Source organism: Equus asinus, chromosome 15 (assembly GCF_041296235.1).
Source record: "Equus asinus isolate D_3611 breed Donkey chromosome 15, EquAss-T2T_v2, whole genome shotgun sequence".
NCBI classification, from domain to species: Eukaryota; Metazoa; Chordata; class Mammalia; order Perissodactyla; family Equidae; genus Equus; species Equus asinus.
Window position 1 is genome coordinate 30,673,407 of NC_091804.1, and position 23,366 is coordinate 30,696,772.

Below are 23,366 nucleotides of genomic sequence, written 5' to 3' on the forward strand. Positions count from 1 at the left end.
TCTGCTGGAGATAAGTGTCTTGGATTCTCAGCAACTCACTGAATGTTAAAACAGGAAGGATGAGATCATCCAGGGAGCAGCTGGTAGAACAGTGGTGGGAAAACAAAATAGAATAGAGAGGGCACAATGTTTAAGAATATTCAAGCAATATAACTACTGTTTTATAAAATGAGTTACAGAAATGGTAGCTAGCAAGAGCTTCTTAGTTGGTGGGGCTATGCAGAAAATGGTGTAGAAAGATTGCTATGAAAGAAAGGAAGGAAGCAAGTGAATAAGCTGCAATGGTGAGAACCAATGTATGGAGGGAGAGAAGTCATGAGTCCTGGAAAGATTTAGGGAGAAGAGATGACCAGGAGGTGGACAGGGCAAGGAGGGGTTAGGATGCTGATCCTTCCAGGAGTCTTTACATTTTAAAGAAGAATGTCTTCTCCATTCAAATCATGCCTGGCCAACCATCCAATAAAGACAACATTGGGGTCTCTAAAGCCAATCAGTGGGCTTTGTTACTGCTCTTACCAGAAGGCCAACTTTACCTATCCCTGTGCCATAATCCAGCAGCCAAGGTCACAAGGTTACAGAGCTCCTGGAAAATCTAGATCTAATGACAAGGAGTTACATTAACTTTGTACTCAAATTGTCCTGTTGTTTTGGTTCTTTGGGAAGCTACATGGACAAAGATACCTACTATACATCTGAATTTAGTTGTCTGTCCCTTCCATTGGAAATTTCATTTGCGCATCTGAAAGCTGTGGAATGCACAGTATTTCATGGAGATGGTCTCTTTTTGGGGTTATAATTGGAATCAAGCACTTCTTTGTTACTCAGTAAACTTTTAGTGGAAAAAAACACATTAATATGACAGGTTAGACAGGAGTTTTACTGAAAGATTGGTGACAAGGACTGGCTCTAAAAAGATAAATAATCTTCATTTCACATGGCAACCTAATGACAGATGAGGACAGATGGCGACATCCCTCAACCTGGAAATCTGCTTGAATCAATCAATCAATCAATCAATCAGTAACTATTTATTGATCTCCTATTTTGCCTAAGAACACAGACCTTGGATTCAGAAGCCTGAATTCAAAACCCAGGTTTTCCATGTACCAGTGACTTACCCTTGGGAGAATTCCAAACCTCTCTGAGCTTCAATTTATTCCTTTAAATAATGAGGAAAACAATTGTGTTTAACCCAACGGGTTGTTGTAGGGACCAGATCAGATGTAAGCACTCGAGTGTTAGCTACTACTGTAGTCATTGTTTTTGATATTAATGTTGTGGTTGTTATTGTAGCTATGATTGTTGTCACTTCTGGGTGCCCCAGGTTGTTGCATAGGCTTTCTTTCTTTCTAGGGTGATTTTATGGAGTTTCCCAGAAAGGGGGTAAGGTGAGTTTCAAAGAAATGCCCAAGGTGGTGCCCTGGGCCTCTGAAGCCTGTCCTGGGTACTTAGTGTTTATAGTTTTCTGACCACTCAGAGGAGCTCTTCAGTCTTTGCCTGTGGGGAGAAAAGGGAAGAGAACAATGGGGTTGAGAGCAAGGTGAAGAGACGGAGGAAGGCAGGAGAGAAGGTGAGAGATGAGGCTTGGAAAGAGAAGGACTTTCTTGTGGAAAAAGGAGACACTATAGGTTTTACCTCAGTTTTTGCCAAGAGTCATTCATTCACTCAGTAAATATTTATAGAAAGCCTACTATGTGCCAGGCATTCTTCTGGGTGCTGGGGATACCACCATGGCACAGAAACATGAAGTCCCAACCTTCATGAATCTTACATTGTATGGGATAAGGAAGGGGAGAGACAATAAAATATCGTCAAATACATAGCTTCAGATAACAGCAAATGCTATGAAGAAAACAAAACTGGGTGAATTGCTAGAGACTGGCTCAGGGAGGTTGAGAGGAACTGCTTCAGATCGCGTGGTCAGGAAGGGCATTTCTGATTGATAAAGAGAAGCCCAACTTGTTTGGGGCAGTTCTTATCCAGTACTGAAGTTTCATTGCATGTGGTGGATCCAACTGGCTTGTTCCCTCTCCCCACCTCTTCTCCAGCTCCTCTCCTCCCCAATGGGGGCCAACCACCCTTTCTTACAGGTGGATTTGGGAGCAAGACTTGGGTGTGCATGGCTTAGCTAATCTCCTCTCCTCTTTAGGACAGAGTGAAGTGCCTGCAAAGAACATGTGTTCCTCTGTGCTTCTTCATGCCTTAAGTTTTACAAGGGCAGATCTCAAGTTCTTCCTAATCTTGGGGAGGAGCGTTAGGAGGCCCTCATGTCTTCACATACGAGCCCTCCTCCTCTAAGGCAGTGATTCTGAAAGTGTGGTCCACGAACCCGTCACAGCAACATCACCTGGGCACTTTTAGAAATGCAGAGTCTCAGGCCCCATCCCAGACCACCTTCATCAGAAACTCTGGGAGTGGGCCCAGCAATCTCTGTTTTAACGATCGCTCCAGGTGATTCTGATGAATGCTCAAATTTGAAACCACTGCTCGAACACAGTTTCACCTTCCGTAATGCACAGTGAGCCAGGTGTTGAAAAGGTTTGCAATTCCAATCTGCTAGAAGTCAGCAACCAAGAGCCTAGAACTCGATGGTCAAAAACTTTCACAGTCCTTTTGTCTGTCTCAGGCTTCCTCAACCTCAGCACTAATGACATTTGGGGCTCATTAATCCTTTGTGGTGGGGTTGGGTCTTATGCGTTACAGGATGCTAAGCAGCATCCCTGGCCTTTACTCCCTAGATGCCAGTAACACTCCCCTTACCCACAGTTGTGACAATCAAAATATCTCCGAATACTACCAAATGTCCCCTTGGATGCAAAGTCGTCCCTGGTGGAGGACCACTGTTCTATCTGCATTGTTGAGAGTACAGCTTATTGACTGCTCTCTGTGACCACTAAGTAAATAGTCTTCCTTAAAGAGAGAACACCACCCACCTCATAGATTGTTGGGAGGATTAAATGTAAACCTCTAAAAACCCTTAGAACAGTATATGTCTTACCAAAAGTGTCATATGGGTTGGCTATTATCTTTATTTCAATTATTATTGTAATTGAATAATTATAGACCATAAGAGTGAGAAATGGTTACTACTATTACTTTAATTATTGTTAGTCTCCTTGTCTCGCTAAATGTCTATACAGAAGTTAGTCGCTATTGTTATTTTATTATTACTCTCTCCATCTCATGAAATACCTGAAATGGGCTTTATGGCATACATGGCACTCCTCGGTCTTCTCCTTATTAGGAGAAAGGATCATAAAGGCCTTCATTCTTATCCATATGTTCCCTCCACTTAGAAAAATGTAGCAACATGTTTTTAAATCACTCACCTATTTTCCCCACTCTCCTTGAGGAATGCTCAAACACGTTTGGGTGACCTCTTTTCCCAGCTTTCTAAATCTTGTAACTCACTCCACACAACCTGCTTTTAAAAAGAAAAGCAGATTCTTTCCTTACCCCAACCCCATCCCATGAACACTGTGATCCACAAATGAACATAGAGATTCTTTGAAAATAAACTCCTCGTGGTGTGCCAGGATTGGCAGCTGCTGCCCACGTCCTTCACCCCATAACAGCAAACATCTGAAGAAACAGAGAAAAAGTCAGTAAACCATCCGGATGTTTCGTGGACACTTTGCCACGCATTAGAAGTTATGCAACATCTGGCTAACGACCTAGTATTCTGGCTTTCTTTTGGGCTGCTTGGGTATTGTGTAGACACAGGCTTTATCTTAACATGGTCATAATTTACGAGTTCAGAATTTCAAATTCAATCCAAATCCTTTGGAGCCTGAATCCATTCACCCTTGGCAAAACGTGAGTATGTGTTTTTAAAGCAATAAGACTTGGAAAGTTTATTAAAACGTCTCAAAAGGCATTTGGACATCAAATAACTCTCAAAACCCAATGTTTTTGTGATTTAAATGAATCAAAAACATATGGATTAAATTTCCTTTAAATTGCTCGCAAGATTAAAAATCAAGGGAAAAAGCGCTCGGGGCCAAATGTGTTTTGGGTTTTCCAGGACAAAGTAGGGTTGAAACAGAGCTGGAGACGTGAATAGTGCCCACACTACTGCTGGGATACCCACCCCTCAAATCGGTTTAAGGACCAGGGTTTTATTCACAGAGTATTTGTTCTCACTCTGCCAAGCAACCACACAGACCGCCAAACACAACCGTAATAACAAACACCAACAACCGAAGCGTCTGCTAATTTGCAGTTAGCCGAAAACAAACAGCATATTTCAAAGTCAAACTAAAGATGTCTCTTTTTAAAGTTCCCTTGCAGAATCTGAAAGTGATTAGAAGAGAAATTACGTCTGAAAAAGGAGCTGTTTCAAGCATTATTTAAAAGTGGGCAGAGATGGGACTTCTAACAGCCAAGCCACCTCAAGCAGCAACTGAGCTCTGGGCTGTCATGCTTGGACTCAGATAGCAACTTAATTTGAGCTCTGAGAGCCGGAAACTAAGGCAGAGAAAACCAACGTGGAAGACACGGCACGGACGAGCCTAGGTTCTTAGTGGACCACTGCGGGGGACCTTTACTTCATTTCTGCTACTTCTTTAGCTCTTTGCTCTTGCCAACCAAAGAGTAGAATCAGTTTGATCTTACTGGGGACCAAAATACATCTTAAAACATGAAACACATGTTTTAATCTGATTTCCTTTTTCATATCATTTTTTCATCAAATTATTTGACCTTCTCTTTCTGCTTCTTCAGTTAAAATAGATCTCTTTTCCTAAATTCACCATTCTTGACTTTGACCAGCCCCTGGAGGCAGATCTTTGAAGGAAGGAGCACGAAATCTGACCTTGCTCTGGTGAATTGTCTCTCCCTCAGAAACTTCCCGCGCCATCTCCCCTCTACCTGATATTCCTCCCCCTTCCCCAGTTTTAATTTTATGGCTTATATATAGGAATTTTATTACAGTGAGGGGTTCTATTTATTCTCTCCCTTTATTAAGATTCCTATCAGATCGCTGAAACTGTTATACATTTCAGAAAGCCGTTTATTTGTTCAACAAATATTTATTAAGCTCATACTATGTGCCAGGTACATGTTTACTGAACATACATCAGTAAACAGGACAATTCACAGTTGATGAGTAAATAAATGGGTACTCTAGAGGAAGAATCAGCTTTAAGGACCAAGTGGAGAGCCAGTCTTTATTTTGCTGTTGGAGGAGGTGAGTGAATTGAGCGAGGCTGATTCAAGGTCGTTGTTAAAAGGCAATCAATGGCTGATGTATTTTACATTAAGGTGTGAAGGACTGATAGCGCAGCTTAATAGCTTCAATGTGCTTCTTCTCTTCTTTCAACCCTACAGAATATATCTTCCCCTCAAACAAGCCTCCAACTGGTGATCTCTAACCAGCATTGGGTAACCTTTAGGGGGCTGAGGTGACTTTTTGGTAAGAAAACATCACTGTTTCTTATCTTGTGCTCTCCAATGAGCAAAGCCGGCCCCTCCTCCTCTGTCTTACTCTACTATAATTTTATAGATGGCAGCCCCGTTCCATCTTCGTCTTCAGCTTGGTGAAGGGCTTCCACTGACAGCCATTTTAGCCAATCTTCTCTAGATCTTCCTCTGTTTTGCTTTTTCCAGACTTGTTCAAGGTTTTGTTTAGAGGTACATGCAGGGTGTGGTATCAAAGAGGAATTTATTCTCAACTTGTTTGTAATTTCTGATGACTTGGGACTGTAGTTTGTAAATTACCAGGTTTGTGAAGGCCGCTCAAGGTGACGTGCGTTGATCAAGGGCAGCATCTGCCCTCAGGATTTAACAGAAAAAAAAAAGATGAGCAGCCAATGATGGTCACTGGTCTCAAGCAGCACATAACTCTTACTATATCATTTGCCTTTATTTTTCCTTTACCTTTAAAAATTTGTTAAGATAACATTTATGTACAGTGACATATACAGATCTTAAGTGCACAATCCAGTAAGTATTAATTGATACGTAAGTATGTATATAAGTATATATCCATGTTGATCAACATAAAGATATTTCCAGAACCCAAGAAAAAGTTCTTTCATGCCCCTTTCCAGTCAATCTGTACACTCTCCCGCCAGATAGGCAACTGCTGTTCTGATTACTATGGCCATAGTTCAGTTGGCCTGTTCCTGAACTTCATGCAAATGGAATTGTTTGGTAGGCACTTCTTTATGTCTGGCTTCTTTCGTTAAAAATAATATTTTTGAGGGACCGGCCCAGTGGCATAGTGGTTAAGTTTACACGCTCTGCCTCGGTGGCCCAGGGTTCACCAATTAGGATCCCAGACGTGGAGATATGCATGGCTCATCAAGCCACACTGTGGCAGGCATCCCACATATAAAGTAGAGGAAGATGGGCACGGATGTTAGCTCAGGACTAATCTTCCTCAAAAAAAAAAAATATATATATATTTTGAGATTCATCTACCCTTTTTGTGTTTTGTATTTGTTCAACGCTTAAACATGATAAAAAAGAATGTGAAAGGTAATTCAAGAATAAACTCTAAGCTCATTGGGAGTCTCAAAGACCAAGCGTGGTACCAAATTTGGTAAACACGCACAGGGAGATGTAGAAACACTTGGTTAATGGGCTGGATGTAACCCAGGTTGAGAAGCACTGCCCCATAATGACAGTGGCTTAGGCAACATAAATTTACTGTTCCTTCTGCAGCTCGCAATTTCTGCCTGCTTCTTATGCTGTGAGTATCCCACTGTGAGTTTAGTATTTGCAGTTCATATTTTCATACACTATACCCTTGAAATGTAAGCTGGCAATTCCATCTATTACTTTTCTGAAGAAACGGTGATCTGTTTCAGAGCTGGAGGAAAAACAGGCTGCATGGGTCACTCCACTGAGGACAATTCCTAAAGCTATGTTAAAGGTAATTTTGACTTTATATGATTTTCACTGCGTTAGTCAGAATAGGAGGGGCCATACCGTGATAACAAATTAATTTTAAAGTAAATAAAGATGTACTTCTTGTTCAGGTTACAAGTCCCATAGAGATCCACGCATCACTCCAATTTCCAGGCGGACAGTTTCCAATATCTGGACTGGCTGGCCTCTTAGGTCACCACGGAGGGGTATGAGACTACAGAGTGCTTTTAAGGACCAGGCCTGAGAGTGGCTTACATCAGCTCTCAAACTTTGCTGCAACTTAAATCAGCAGAGCTTTGAAAAGTTTCAATGCCCAGGCTGTGCCCATTGTTAATTAAATGAGAATTTCAGGGGCTGAGGCCCATACGTCAGTGTGTTTTAAACTTCCCTGAGTGATTCCACTCTGTAGTTGAATTTAAGACTCAGTGGCTTATCTTACTTCTGCTCACACTGCATTGGCCAGATGGAGTCACATGACCCTGGCTTAACACTAAAGGAGCCTGGGAAATGTAGTCTTCCTGTGTGCCCAGGAAGAGGGGTTGAAAGAGGAGTTTCCAAACCTATATCACTGTGTCTGATACACTCGTTTTTCATGTTATCTTCAGAATGTGTGTGTACCACACACACACACACACACACATATACACATGTGATCCCACTCTAATAATGTTATAAAAGCCTGGTCTGAGGCAGTAGCAGGCAGATGGGGAGGAAAAGAGGATTGTATTGACGTTTCAAGGGATATTTGCTTTTCATTCCAGTCCCACTCACATTTGAAGCAGGACCCCAGTAAAGAATTCTCAAGCCATGCTGTGGCAGGCGTCCCACATATAAAGTAGAGGAAGATGGGCACAGATGTTAGCTCAGGGCCAGTCTTCCTCAGCAAAAAGAAAGGATTGGCAGCAGATGTTAACTCAGGGCAGATCTTCCTCAAAACAAAACAAAAAAAGAATTCTAATTTTTATTCTGAGAACGTCGGGCAGCAAGTGAAGAGCTTTAACCAAGGGCCAGATGAGACAAAATTTTATTATTTTAACTTGGATCAGCTATGACATGGAGCATGTGGGGATGGGAGCAGGCCAGTGAGGAAGTCTCTGAGGTCATCCAGGAGAAGATGGTGGTGGGCTGGATTAAAGTGACACAGGTGGAGGTGTCTTCGAGAGAAATTTATGAGATCAAAACGATGGGATTATAGATCCCAACCATGAATTGCACAGTGGGATGAGAGATGTTCATTGGGGCTCACATATTTCTGGCATAAACAACCAGATATTGACAGGTGGAGTGATGGGGGCAGGCACCAGATTCAAGTGTGAAGGAGAGTGAAGTGAAGAAATGGAGACAATGCATATACATACCACTTTCAAGAAGTATGTCTCAGAATATTGGGGTGGAGGGAAAACTGTGGGCATTGACTGGTCTAGCTGTTAATAACACAATATTTGCTTCCCGCTAGACCACTGCTTTTTGTGTATCGCTCCTTGGGCTGCCACGCAGATGGGAGAAGGTGGATGTTAATATTAGGGCACCAATACCTCCCTTTATCCTAAACCATGCCTCCTGCTGATCCACCTGTCCATCTGCATGCCTGCTTGGCTTAAAATCAACCTCTTGTCAAATATCTAGTTGAAGAATAAAAAGTTCAGTACACTCAAAAGAAGAAATATTAAGAACTAAACCATACTCTGGACTGTGTTGGCTTAGTCCTGGCTAAAATGTGGTGGCTCTGGAAAATTCCCTTGTAAACTCTTGCTTTCCATTCTGATCCAAGAAAATGTCTTACGTGACTCAAAATTTTGAATGGAAATTTGGAAATATTGATCCAGGTCGTGGCCTGCTTATTTATTTGAAATCTACCACCCCCACCCGCCCCACCATAGATCAAAAGGACATGGCATCCTTCTTCTCAATGCTTCCTAAATAATCTGCTATACGGTATGTGTTCGATAATTATTTTTGATAAATGAATGAATTGCTTGTGGCCTCATCAGAAATAACTTTTGAGCTCTTTCTTCCCTTCTATGGCTATTTCCCAGGTGCTCTCTGAGTGGCATATGGACAGGCCAATGCAGAGATGTCCGCATACTGGTTCAATCTACCCCCAGTTTCCCACAAGGCAAATTTTCTCTACTCTAATAGATTGTTTTGATTTCCTTCACAAACCTACAGATGAGTTGCTTCTAGGTAGAAAGGCCCATCAACGCAGCAAAATTTCTCTGAAAATATCATGAACTTTTCTTTTTAATCAACTCACAGCTAAAGGAAAACTAGAACAGATCCAATCAGACGGCGGTTCGTTCTGGGGACAGCTGCGATAAAAATCTCTGGATTTCCGGGTGTCGCTCAGTAGGAACAGGTGGTTAGGAATCTGCTCAACCCTGGTGGAAGAATTTGTTCTTTTTTTTTTTTAAGCAGGATACAGGAAGAGGGAAAAGAAAAATTGATTGTACCGGTGACTTAAGTGGCATTTCCATTCCTCCATTCAGTCCAGTTTCTGGTTTCTACCGACTCCTCAATGCAATCATTCTGATAATGCGGAAGGTTCCCTGATCTGAGCTGATAAGCTTTTGGATGGATCTCTCTTGGACCCAAATTATTAATGTTTAGGTCTTCCCAACACTGAACACACCTTTCTCTGTGCCAACCCAAGTTAGGTCTCATCTCTCTCCTTCCCTCTGCCGCCAAAATATGGAAAGATTTGTTTCTTCAGATAGTGTGGCACTCCATGACCTCTGATCTCCATCATTGCATCTTCTCCCTTCCTAGGGCTGCAGCCTCCATACTGATCCAGGAGGCAGGCCCTCATGGCCACACATAGAGACTGGAGGGTGGACATCAGGTTGGGTGTTTGGGGCCCAAAGTATAAAGTTCCTGGGCATGCACCACTTTTGCACATTCCATGTTTGAGGGTGCAAAATTGCACGAGCAAACCAAGCTGCCCACAACCGGCTAATTGCAGAGGCAATCATCGCCCCAGCTCCTTCCAAATGAGCAGGGAGCAGCTAATTGTGTTCACAATTGGCTGATTGAGCTCACAGTCAGTAAATTGCTGCTGCAACTGTTTGTGCATACAATTTTGCACCTGGGAGTAATCGTGGGCGATGGGGTCTAACACACTTTGAAAGAACATTAAACAGTACAACATCTGAGAAATCCAGCTCTGTCCAGCCTGCTTTGGGAATTTGAGCTGGGTAGGGGAGACATGCTTCTTACATGGAGTTAGCGTATCTCAGATCCTGAGCAATGCTCCAGTGTATATGTTAGCACTTACGGCTCTGGCTGTACCACATCATATATCTTCCGCCTCACACTTGAAGCTCACTGCTCAGGCTGCAAAACATCTCGGTCACAGGAAGGGCAGTAGATTGTAGTGCTTGGAACATGACTTCCGAACTCAGGATACCTTCATTCCAATTCGAGCTCTTCCATTTCTTTGCTGGGTGACCTCAGCAAGCTTCAATTTTTCTCATCTGTAAAATGGCAACGACGATAAAAATACCTGTGTGCAGATTAAATGAGATAATGCCTGAGAACCGTGAGCACAGGAATTTACGCAATGAACGTTTTCTACTTTTTTAACTCACAGTTTGGGTCAAAATTCGGACATTACTTGATACCCCCCGGAGGACCTTGCATTCTGATTTGTAAGATAATTGTTAATACATTGGTGTTAGCATCCAAGAGAGTTTTGTTTTTCTCTTTAGCAGCTACACGACTGTGGCCAAGTTGCTTAATTTCTCTAAACCACAGTGTACCAATCTGAAAAATGGGGATAAAAACGTTATCTCCTTCATAGGTAACTACATAGCTCCGTGAAATATTGGGAGGATTAAATCAGACCGTGTAAGAGAAGAGGGGAGTACTGTGTAAGCACTCTGCAAATGCTGGCTCTTGCGGTTGTCATTACTATTATTGTTTTTATAAAGCTCAGTAAGAGCAGAATGGCACCAGGCCTGGCATACTGGGGACTTCACGCGAATATCGTTACGTAACTCATGCCCACGGTATGTCAAGCTCCGATCCACTGCCCTGACAAAATGGATCATTTTAGACAGAAAGGAGGCTTGTGTGCCCTCCTGCAAATTGTCCTGCTTGGGCGCCTCCCAAATCCTTAGGAGGAGACAAGTAAGGTTTGGGCCCAGAGAGACACGAGGCCCTAATTCTTGCGTTTGCCTTGCCCTGACTCATTTCTTGGTCCCTGATAGAGACGATTTTATAGGATTCTTACTCTCAGCAAGAAAAAAAGATAAGGACAAGCTTTGGCAGGATCCGGAAATTAATCCAGGGGAGGCAGACATTGTGTCTCTGAATGTAATTGAATCTCCCTGGTGTCTGGTGGGGGGTGGGGGATGGAGCACAGACCTTCTGACTTTTAAGTCTGTGGTGGGGGGATGGGGGAGGGAGGAAAGTTACTGGGGGGAGAGTGCTTCAGGCTAAGCTGGTGGCTCCCTGAGTACTTCTTTCCATCCATGGACCCAAACTCTTTCCCTTTCCTCTTTAGGACTGTCACCACTCATCCTGTCCCTTTGGAGGTTTCTGGCCCCTGATACAGCTACAGTGTGGGGGACACACTTCCCCTTCCTTGCTGTCCAAGAGTACAAGCACACAGGATCCTTTATGATAAAATGGGCTTTACTGCTGATCTCCACAGGGACGCAGGGCAAAGATTTTAGAATGCCAGAGTTCTCAGCAGCATACCTCTTTGTTTCCAGCTCTCACACATGGTGCATTAGTCTGTTAGGGCTGCCATAGCAAAGTACCTCAGCCTGAGTGGCTCAAACAGCGGAAATGTATTTCTCACTGTTCTGAAAGCTGGAACAAAGCGTCAGAAGATTTGGTTTCTCCTGAGGCCTCTCCACATGGCTTGCAGACAGTCACTTTCTCTTGGTGTCCTTACATGGTCTTTTTTCTGTGCAGGTGCGTTTGCAGGTACTAGGGGTTAGGGCTCCAACATATGAATTTTGGGGGGACAGAATTCAGCCCACAACCTATGAGATTCTCGGAATTCCCAAGAAATGTTCTCTCTTTAGGGATGAAACCAGCTAGACTCAGATCCCAGCTCAGCCACTGAGTAGTTGTGGGAACTTAGGCAAGGCGTCTAACTAGCCTTCGTGACTAGGGTGACCACATGTCTTAGTTTGCTTAGGACATTCCCGTTTAAGTCTGTCGTCCCGATGTCATTACGGGAGCATCCTCTTCCATTCTTAAATGTATCCTCGTTTGGATGATAAATTATATAATCGCTATTCATTACTTTTAGACCTAAATCACAAACTGTTCAGGGGACGCTAGAGAAGTGCTCATCACACTGCCTGATAGTTAGCGTGACTGTCCCTTTTGCTTGCACGTTCCTGTTCCCTGACCCCAATTCCCTTGGTCAGGTAGGCTCATTTTTCATGAGGAAGCCTTTAGCCAGGACATGGGCTGAGGGAATGCCGGGGTAGACCAGTAAGCTTGGACCAGTGTTCATCCAGGCCACCTGTGTCATATGTAACTGGCGTATTAAGGGCCTCTAGACTGGGTGAGAGCCAAGTTAATGGGCTCCTGCCACCCTATAAAATTGTTCGCCTCCACCATCAGTAGCTGGCGGTGCACCTGAATGAATTGAGATCCCTTGGCTGCAAACAACAGAAACAACGTCTTGATTAAGTGGAAGAGAGGGGGAGAAAAAGCCTAATTATAGTGGTAGTTGGCAGAATCAAAAGAAAAACTAAACCACCAAGCCTCAGAAAGGATAGCCGCCAGAGTGGCTCCTGTCATCTTTGGCTCCGGGATGTATGGGCTGTTATTTTATTATTTTAGAAATTAAAAATTTATATATATATATTTATATATGCATTTATTTGTATGTAACATATATGTAATAATATATATGTGTATATATATATATAAGTAATAAATAAAACATTAATCTCCCCTCCACCAAGATTTAACAACTGTTATAATTCAGTTTGCTAAATTTGCCTCCGGTGGAGTTTTTATTATTCTGGTTTTTTTTTGTTGTTGTTCTTTCTCTGTTTGGCTAAATAAATGAAACAAACACAACTTAACTTCTCAGGCTCCAGTCCCCTTCTGCTCTCCCCTGTGAACCACGGTGAGTTCTGGACTTGCGTGCACCTGCTTAGCCAGTACAGCGGACGGTCTCTGTCCTGGCCCTGCGTTAATGTAACTCATCGCCCTAGAGTCACATTCCTGGGAGAGTATCTGATGGGTGTGACTTCTGTCCCATGCCTACCCTCAGGGCCCCATTATGCCTTTCAAGGACCAGTCATGGATCTGCTGCGATTTTGCCTTCATGGACCCCTTTTTCCATGAAAAGAATATTGAAAATTATACTTTACAGTTGTGTTGGTATAAGGATGGTCACAATCCAGGTGGGTTTATAGTCATCTTTTCTTCTGATTTTTACAGAAATCAAAACATTTCCCTGGGCTCCTAAAGTATTGTGGGCCCTAGGCACAATGCCCATTGTGCTTAACAGAGAAATGGGCCATGCATGCCATTCTTGAGGTCATTCAGGGAAAAGACAAGGCCCATGATGGGCATTCCTAACAGAATCACAGGAAGGGCTGCTTCCCTGACATGGTGACAATGAAAAGACAAAGTCAGGTGTTTTCCACTGTAAGCCCTTTAGGGTTCTCAGTGGCTGGGGTCCAAGGTCCAGGTGCAGACACAGCCCTGCTATTCCACAGGCTCAAATCTTTCCTTGGAAATCCCTCTATGTCCATCCCTTGAGTAGATTCCCGCCTGAGTCAAGCTCCTGGAGGGGCTCTTCTTTCCATCTGTGACTCTCAGACATTCTCGGTCTCATGTGGTTGCTCTAAGGATCCGCCCCTGGAGCTCTGGCTGCGGAATCCCCTTCTCCCTGTTCACCTTTGTAAGTTTCTTCACTTGCTCGCTTAAGAAACAAGGACTGCTGCTGCATGCTCTTTTCTAGGCACTCTGTGAGGCTTCTCAGAGCTCCGAGATGAACGCGGCCATGCTGGTATACCGAAGGATATCACAGTCTCAAGTGGAAACAGACGTGGACCGGTGTAGGTGCGGCACAGCGTAGTGAGGACTCGGGGAGGGTTCGAGGCCATGCTTAGTTCTTCCCATCACAGAGAAGGAGTTCTACACCCTCTTGCTCCTTCTGGCCGGCTCTGCCTCAACTCGTCTTTGGGAGGCCATTTCCGTAGGACCCAAGCCTATAACCCTTGACCTCCTATTCATTAAGTAATAAACCATATCTTATCAACTCTATGATGCATATATTTTAAAAGCCATTTAACATATCTGAAAATGGGTTATGATTGATTGCCTCTTACAAACACTGTTGGCCAGGTGACAGTTGTGACATAATTGTCCTTGCCTTCACATTCATGAATTTGGCCTGAAAACTCCTTGTTGATACTTTCTGATAAGATCAGGAGAGTATCTGCGAGTAACTTGCAGAGTGGAGCTCAGCAACCTGGAAGAATACTCCAGAGACTGTAGCTCTTAACCGGTAATATTGTATATAATTTTTTTATGTATGCCAAGAGTGATAAAAATAAATCTAAGAGCTTTTTAATAATTAACAAATAAAATTTCTAAGGCATAAGGAAATACTGTGTCATGATTTAATTGGTAGCATTTTTTTCTTTCTTAATAGTGTATAAAATGATGATGCCTTTAATCAATGGTGACTTAGATTTGATGAAATAAGTCATATCTACAAACCTCACAGATGCTCCATAGGGATCACCCTATTTTCAACACATAGCATAGTGCCTGGACTGCGGTAGATGCTCAATATATATATACTGACTGTCTGGCATTATTATTTTAAATAATACGTACACAAGAATGAAGGGAGGGATAACAAAACATTGGTACTAGGCCTAGAATGTTTTCCTATTTCTCACACTATGACTAATACAAATATCATATGCTGTTTTTTCAGAGCAGGGATTGGAAAACTTTTTCTGTAAAGGGTCAAATAGTAAATATTTTAGGTTTTGTGGGCCATACTCAACTCTGCTGTTTTAGCGTGAAAGTGGACATAGATGATATGCAAACAAATTGATGTGGCTGTGTTCCAATATAACTCTATTTACAGAAACAGGCAGCTGGCGGGATTTGACCCATGGCCACAGTTTATCAACTGCTCTAAAGCGGTGTTTCTCAAACCTGAGTGTGTACAATAATGACCCAGTGAACTTGCTAAATTTTGGATTCCAGAGCCCATCTCCAGATGGCTCTAATTGGGATGGCGATCCTCTTTTTGAGAAGCACTTCTATACATCTTGAAGAATTAGGTGCTTTTAGAAGGTACCTGCAACTCTTCTAGAAGCTTTCCCTAGAGCGAGAGGCAAGAGTCTGAACAAGCAAAGGTCAGAGTCTCTGATGTCTCATTTACCCTGGCATGAGTTTTTTTCTCCCTTATTTGGATGGTGTCTGGGACAACCATATATTACTGGAATTTAAATTAAATAGGAGGGCTAGACAATCTTTTGAAGACAGATGTCTCCTTGCCCATCCAGGGTAAAGAATAAATGGCCCCCAAATGAAATTATACCCCTTTAGTTTTACGGTCAAGAGGAGATTTCTCTCTCTAATGGGCAACCAGAGTCCCAGTGGCCATGACTGGGCACAGACTGGGCTTGTGACCAGAGAGAAAAACCACTGCAGGCCAAGTCTTGTCCACCCATGCCAGAGCCTGATGTGGCTGCCAGATGTGCAGAACTGTGTAGACCCACATCAGGAAAACATTGAATTCAAAGAAACTGGTCAAGCATCTCCTCAATGAGAATGACTCTTTCAGAGAAATGACTTCTTTTTTAGAAAATGAAGCCCTCTTAGGTTTGTTTATTTGTATGAGAAACAAGTGAATGGTTTTGAAATATCTGTGAGATTTTAATCTGGTTACTTGTCTTTCAATATGTCTTGCCTGGGGTATAGACCCCTTCAGTACTACATATAGTAAAAAAATAAAAATGCATGGAATGAAAAATCATTTGATATATAATGATGATAATAATTTATCTGCTGGGCACCAGGCGAAGACCTTCCAGGCATTGATCCATTCAGCTCTTTCAGCACCCCTCAAGGAAAGTTCTACAATTGCCCCCATTTTTGCAGAGAAAGACTGGAGGCTCTGAGAGTTTAGGTAGCTACCCAAGGTCACTAGCTAGGAAGCACCAGAGTCATGATTGAAGCCCAGGCATCCTGACCCTTGATTCTAAGCTCTTCATTTCTACTTGATGGAACATTTTACTGGGATAGCATAGCAAGGAGTGGACACACCATAAGTATCCCAGAGGAGAAAAACAAGATTCTCCCACTGACTGGGGTTGGGAGCATGTCCAACTTACCCTCAAGGACATGGCCACTAGGATGAGGGTGAACAAAATCTGGCTTCTGTTTGCAAGGAAGAAGGAGGAAGGGCCAGTGGGTAGATAATCAACAGGGTTGTTAAAGGGAGGCCACAGTATGGAATCCACTTGTTCAAGTTAAAATATCAGGTGTCATGCCTATGAGAACAAAGACCAAAAACACTGAGTACCAAAAGCTGCCAGGATGTGGAGCAACTGGAACTCTTGTCCATTGCTGGTGGGAATGCAAAATTGGTAAACAGTTCAGCAGTTTCTTACAAAGTTATACCCTTGCCGTGACACCCAAGAATCCCACTAGTAAGTCTTTACCCAAGAATAATGAAATATATGTATTAACACAAAACACACATGTGAATGTTTATAGGAGTTTATTAATAATCATGCCAAATTGGAAACAACCCAAATGTCCTTCAACTGGTACATGAATAAACCAGCTGTTGCACATCCGTACAGAGAAATATTGTTCAGTAACAAAGAGGAATGAATGACTGATACACACAGTGTAGATGAATCTCAAATGCATTCTGATAAGTGACAAAGGGCAGACTCAAAAGGTGAAGAGCTGTATGATTTCAACTATGTGACAGCCTGGAAAAGTCAAAATTGTAGGAACAGAAAAGAGATCAGTGGTTGCCAGGGACTAGGGGTAGGGTTGTCTGCAAAGGTGTATGAGGGAATTTTGGGAGGTAATGGGGGGATTGTGGTGATGGTTACACAATTATACATTTGTCATATTTCATAGAATTGTACACCAAAAAGGTAAATTTTACTGTATATAAAATATATCTTAATAAACGACTAAAGTGAAGGAAGTGTCTGGGATACAAGATGAAGCACTGTCTCTGGGCTGTAATCTGAAGGAGATGTCCAGTTGAGAAGGCCACTTGACCACTCAAGAGAGCAGACAAAGAAGGCTCCATGATGTGTAGCAGGTCTGAGATATGTTTGCCAATCAGGCCTCAAGCGGCATCATGGAGTCCTGGGCCACTGGTAGCAAGATGAAGTCTGTACCCCACATATGGTTGGTCGAAGCCTAGTCAAGGCTGGTTCAGCCCCAGAAAGGGCTGAGTCTGCAGATGGATGACGTGAAAAAGTCCAGCTGAAACCGTTTGGGGAAGATAAAATCTAACAGCTGATGTCCTGATCAAGGGCCTCTATGTCCCAGCCTCCTAATATGAGATACAAGCAATGCCATAAGATAAGGAACAGGCTGTACCAGTGACTCATGTCAAGGCGTGGTTCAAGCAGGAGCTCTCCCTGGTGGGGCAATATTTCTACAAGCCAACCAAGTGTGGCCATTCCTAACAGGAAAATGCCTTTGGATAATGAACTATGTCCATATGCACACCACTCAGAGCGCTTGCTTCATCTTTGTCAGTTAAGTACTTGCAATTTCCCTTTCCCGGTAACTGACAAGGATCTATTTTCTCTTTGCTCCATGTATAAGAAGAAGGATTTCGGAGGCTGAGGGTGGTATTAGTGGGATTTGGTGTTGGCATCAACATGATTCAAATTCCAGATTTCTGTCCCCATTACTGCAGAGCCTTGGGCAAAACCTCTAACCTCGGTTTCCCCCAAATGCATAATGAGAAGAAGGGTCTTTATTTATTTATGATGGACTCTGTTACTTGGATGAGAGATGTTCCAATGTAAGTGTTATTACAAGGTCCAATTTACTGTCCAGAAAGAAGCAATCCTGATAGAAATCTTTCATTTAATTAAAATTGATTTTAAAATTGCCTGATCAATAGTGAGTTAAAAATTCATCCTGACTCAGTGGGAGGGGAGAGGTCTCTGAGCAGTCCGAGTGGAGCAGCTTCAGCTCAAGAGTCAGGCTGGGCCTTGCTGGCCCTGCTTGGCTGGCCAAAGTCTGATGGATTCCCCTGCGGTCCAGATGGCCAACCCCCCTCTGAAAGAAGAAAGACATGTGGGAGAATCAACTCTTATTTCTTGCATTTTGAGCAGGAAAGCCTTCAAAATGCAGCTGGCCTTGCTAGTTAAGCATGAGCCATTTAATTTACTAGGAACCCGTAAAAACATCTACTTACTCCTTTTTGGACACATTTCCTTGAAAGTTCCTGCTACAGGTATTAAGGGCATTTTCCCCATGTCCACTCTGGCCAGAAAAACAGAAGCTGTGTCCCACCCGCCCCAGGCCCTCTGCTCCCACATGCAATCATCTACTGAGCGCCACCAGTTCAACTTCTGCATCTTCTGCCCTTTTCCATCCCCAAGGCTCTTGCCCTGGGTCAAGCTCCCTTCACCTCTCACCTGGAACAATTTAGTAGCCACCTCATTGGTCTCCCTGGCTCCAGTTGCCCACCCGTCTAATCCATTCTCCATGCTCATACTTGAGAGATCTCCTAAAGCATAGGTCATCTTGGGTCACCCCTGCTCAAAAATCTTTGATGACTCCCATTTTAATACAGAATTAAATCCCAACGCCCCAGTGGGCATTAACAGGTATCCATAATCAGACCCCTTTCCAGCAAGTAATGTCTACTACATATCTACAGGCAGAGGGCCCCCTCTCTTCCGTCCTTCTACACTTCCATACTGACCACTCCGAGAACACATGGTACTCATCCCGCCTCCTCCCTATGCTCACGCTGCTTCCCCTGATTGTGACATGCATTCTTTCACTTGACAAATGATCATTTGGACAATGCTCTGTGCCCTGCCATCTGTTAGGCAGGGGTAGGAGTTGGGGGGAGGTGTGTGTCTGACTGATGAGGTCTCTCTTCTCTTGAAGTTGACATTCCAATGGAGAGGTCAGCTCCTTAAAAAAGTCGACAGATAAAGAAATGAAGAATTAAAGATTGTGGTAAATGTTGTGAAATATATCAGAGGAGCCCATGGTGAAAATGATGCAGGCTGGGGGTAGGGGATCCAACTGTGAAGTCAGGGATTGTCTTTCAGAGTGAAAGCCACTTAAACTGAGGCAGGAGGATGAGGAAGGGGTGGATGTGAGATGTGTGAGCACAGTGGACACGGGGGATAGTGATTCTAAGAAGGAGAAGTGGTACAGACATCGGTACACTCCAGGAAAGCTGATGCGTTTGGAACATAGGGAGATTTGTTTTTTTTGGTAAAAATGTCAGGAGATGAAGGTGGAATGTCAGGTGCCAGGTCACCTGTGACTATCTATCTAGCCCATGTAGGGGGTTTGAATTTTATCCCAAATGTGGTAGTTTCCTGGAACTGCCTAACAATGGGGCATGAGCTGAGTGGTTTAAAACCATGGGAATTTATTATCTCAGGGTTCTGGAGGCTAGTAGCCTGCAGTCAAGGTGTTGGCGGGGCCATGCTCTCTCCAAAGCCTCTAGGAGAGCATCCTTCCTTGTCTCTTCCAGTTTCTGGTAGCCCCAGGAGTTTCTCAGCTTGTTGTATATAACTCCAATCTCTTCCTCTGTCTTCACATGGCTGTCTTCCCTCTGCGTCTGTGTCTGTGTCCAAATTCCCTTTTCTTGTAGAGACACCAGTCATATGGACTAAGGCCCACCCTAATGACCTCATCTTAACTTGATTAAATCTGCAAAGAATCTATTTTTAAATAAGTTGATGTCATATTCACAGGTACTAGGAGTTAGGACTTCAAAATATCTTTTTTGGGCGGATAAGATTCAATCCATACCAACCAATCGACTGATATGAGAAGCTTTTAAAGGACTTAAGGAGCGGGCAACATTGCCTATTTTACTTAAAAAATAATCCCTTTTGTTTCTGGCGGGAAGTGGAGCAGAGGGGCCAGGTGGAAGTGAGAGATCAGTCTTCCAGGTGTGAGAGGATGGTGGCAGCTGAGTTGGAGATAAGTGGGTGTACTCAGATATGTTTTGGCCCAGAACAGACAGGACCGGCCATCCACGTTCTGAAGGTAATTTACATTCTGCGTTCTCCATGTTGCCTTGCAAGCTATTCCTTTGCTTTATGCTTTCATAGCCTTTGGCTTACACCTTTCTTTGGCCTGCAGTTTTACTCGGTTTTAGAATGACATATGGGCAGGACTGTCAGGGGTGGAGACACATGATATACAGGAGGGATTTTGGAAAAATGAGAAAGAGAGAAGAGCTTACACACACAGCTGTGTTGAAGGGGAATTGAAGAAAAGAGTTTAGAGACTTCCCTGGGCCAGGCCCAAGGATTCCTCTCTGAACATTGTGGAGAGGGCTGCAGGCAAGAACTAGAGGGTCTGGAGCTCCATAGAAACCAGAGCACAGGCTTGTGTGGCTGAGGGCTCAGGGGACACAGTGCCCCTCAGAGTGGGGAAGAGACATTCCCTGGCCCCCCTCTTGCTTATAGCATAGCCTGCCTGTAGGATATCTAGGATTCCACAGATGTGTTGGTATCACAAGTATTTGTGGCTTTGGGGTCATCACAAGAAGGCAAATGTCTAATAGATTTTGTGCTCTTAGGTAGACAGTGGCCAGAGTGGTAGTGGTAAGACACTATCCTCAGGCACAATCATGGAATCCTGATAAACAATCAGCACAGAATTATGAGGGAGATCTGCCTGTGAGATTATGCAAGAACCTCGTGGATGCCCAGAGAAGATCTGGGATTGTCTAGTGGATGTTTGTCATTTTCCATGTCTAGTACATGAACCCCCTCCTATGTTGGGGGATTCCCCACCATATGAGACTAAGGGAAAGGCCGAGGCTGCCTCTGACTAGAGAGCCACGGCGGATGGAGGGCCACTGCCCCTGCTTCCTTTGAGGCTAGGGCCTGGGTGCATGACTAGGCTCAGCCGATCAGACACACAGCTTCAAAACTTTGCATTGGGAACCAGGGAAGCAAAGAAGCTGTGACAGTGGAGAAGCTATTTTGGGGTGGGTGGTGATGGCAACAGCAGCAGCAGAAATACCCATTTTCAAGAGCAGTGGTGGCAGCAGGGCACTGCTCAGTGTCTAGAGGACATGCTGCCGGGGCCTCAATAGGGGATCGCTGTGGAGTAGACTGAAAAATGGACCCCCAAAGATAGCCACATCAAATCGCTAGGACCTGTGGATGTTGCCTTATCTGGAAAAAATATGTGATTAACTTAAGGATCTTGAAAGGAGGGTTTGTCCTGTCTTATCCATGTGAGGCCCTAATGCAATCAGATAGACCCTTACAAGAGAGAGGTAGAGGGTGTTTTGAGAGAGACACAGAGGAGAAGGCAATGTGGTCAGGAAGCAAAGATTTGAGTGATATGGCCGCAAGCCAAGGAGTGCCTGGAGCCCCCAGAAGTTGGAAGAGGCAAGGAAAAGGTTCTCTTCTAAAAGCTTTGGAAAGAGTGTGGCCGTGTAGCATACCTTGATTTTGGAGTTTTGGCCTCCAGAACTATGAAAGAATACATTTCTGTTGTTTTAAGCCACGAAGTTTCTGATACTTCGTTAAAACAGCCACAGGAAACAAATACAGGCTATATAGCTAACCTTTCTCCTGTTTGTTTTCTGGACCTGGTCCTCCCAACTTCCCAGCAATTCTGTGACTGCTTTTTTCTTCTGCTGAAATCAGAGGCAGTTTCTATTGCTTGCTATTAAAAACTCTGACTGCTATAGTCAATCTTTGTTGAGGGAGGGGTGTGTTTGGGACCAGAATGGCAAATAAGTGGCTCACACACAGCCACTTACCTCTTACCTATGCCTGTGGCAGACATGATTAATCAATTCTTGCACCCCTTTCCTCAGCCTGGACAGAGGCCTCACAATCCTTCTAAAATAGTGATCTGGACAATTGAGTGTTCTCACTTGTTTGGATGTGGAATAGGATATAAAATCTATTGGAAGGCTATCGGTAGGCTTAGGGACAGAGGAACCAAACAGCATGGGGAAATCAATGGGAGCTGAATGTGAGAATTACTCAGCATTTGTGAAGGCCTGAGGGCCACTTCAGGGCACTGTAGTGAATCTAGCTGGCACATAGTTATAACTTTCTCCAGCATGCTGATGGGACAGAAATTAAGTCCGCGCATGGTCAGTGAGTTTGCGTAAGAGGGTAATGTGTAGGAGGTAAGGGACACTTGAAGTGCTGTTGATATGGTTGACCAGGAATCCCCTGGACTTCCACGGAGTGAATGGAGAAGGAGAGAATTTAGTAGGGGTTTAATGAGGTAATGATGAGAGACTGTGCATGGTCAGCGGAGGAGAGATGAGAAAAGGTAGAGTGCAGGAGGAGGCTGCAGACATGAAATGGGATTTCAAAATAAGCTCTCAGAGGTGGGACAGTTCTGAGGGACAGCTGCACATAGCCACGGCCATTTGGAGGATGACTGAGGTGGGATGGGAGAATGGAAGATGTTGGACTTTGGAGGTCAAGGAGGGGCAAGATCAGATTGTTGCATGAGTTTGCAAGTGGACATTGAGATGCAGAGCATTCGTGTTAAAGAAATTTCAGCTTGTATTCAAAATTCAGCATTGAACATTAAAACATTGACTATATCATTTGAGTGTTTTGACAAGCATCAATTTTTTTATCCCTTGATTTTGTTTGACCCTGTTTATTGTGATAATTGAAGTGTAATTGAGGTATTAATTTGGTGCTGTTTTCATTGATTTTTCCTCTCCTCCAGCTCCAAGCAGGTAACCACACCTCTTTGTATCTTTGTTGCTCTTGTGTTATTGGACAAAACTGGAAGATTCCTGGAGGTCCTCTCCCAAACTCACTCCCTCACACAGGCATTGAGCCTTTTTGACTTCTGTTTCAGAAAGTTATGCTTCCTTGTGGTGGCTGTGCTAGAAGGAAGAAAGAAAGAAGAATTAGTAAGGGTCCCAACAGAAAACAACACACTCAGATGAGGTGAATAGACGGTGCCCCCAGGAGATTCTGCACTGCAAAAGCTCCTTGCATATTCCTAGAAGTATTTTATTTATTTTTTTTTGCAATTTTTTTTATTGAGGTCATATTGACCTATAACATAGTGTAAATTTCAGGTGAACATTGTTACATTTTCAGTTTCTGTATTGACTACACTGTGTTCACCACCAATCAACTATTTTTTATCCGTCACCATACATGTGTGCCCCTTTATCCCTTTCACCTTCCTCCATCCACTCCTCTTCTGGTAACCACTAATCTATTCTCCTTATCTATGTGTTTATCTTCCATGTATGAGTGAAATCATACAGTATTTGTCTTTCTTTGTCTGACTTATTTCAC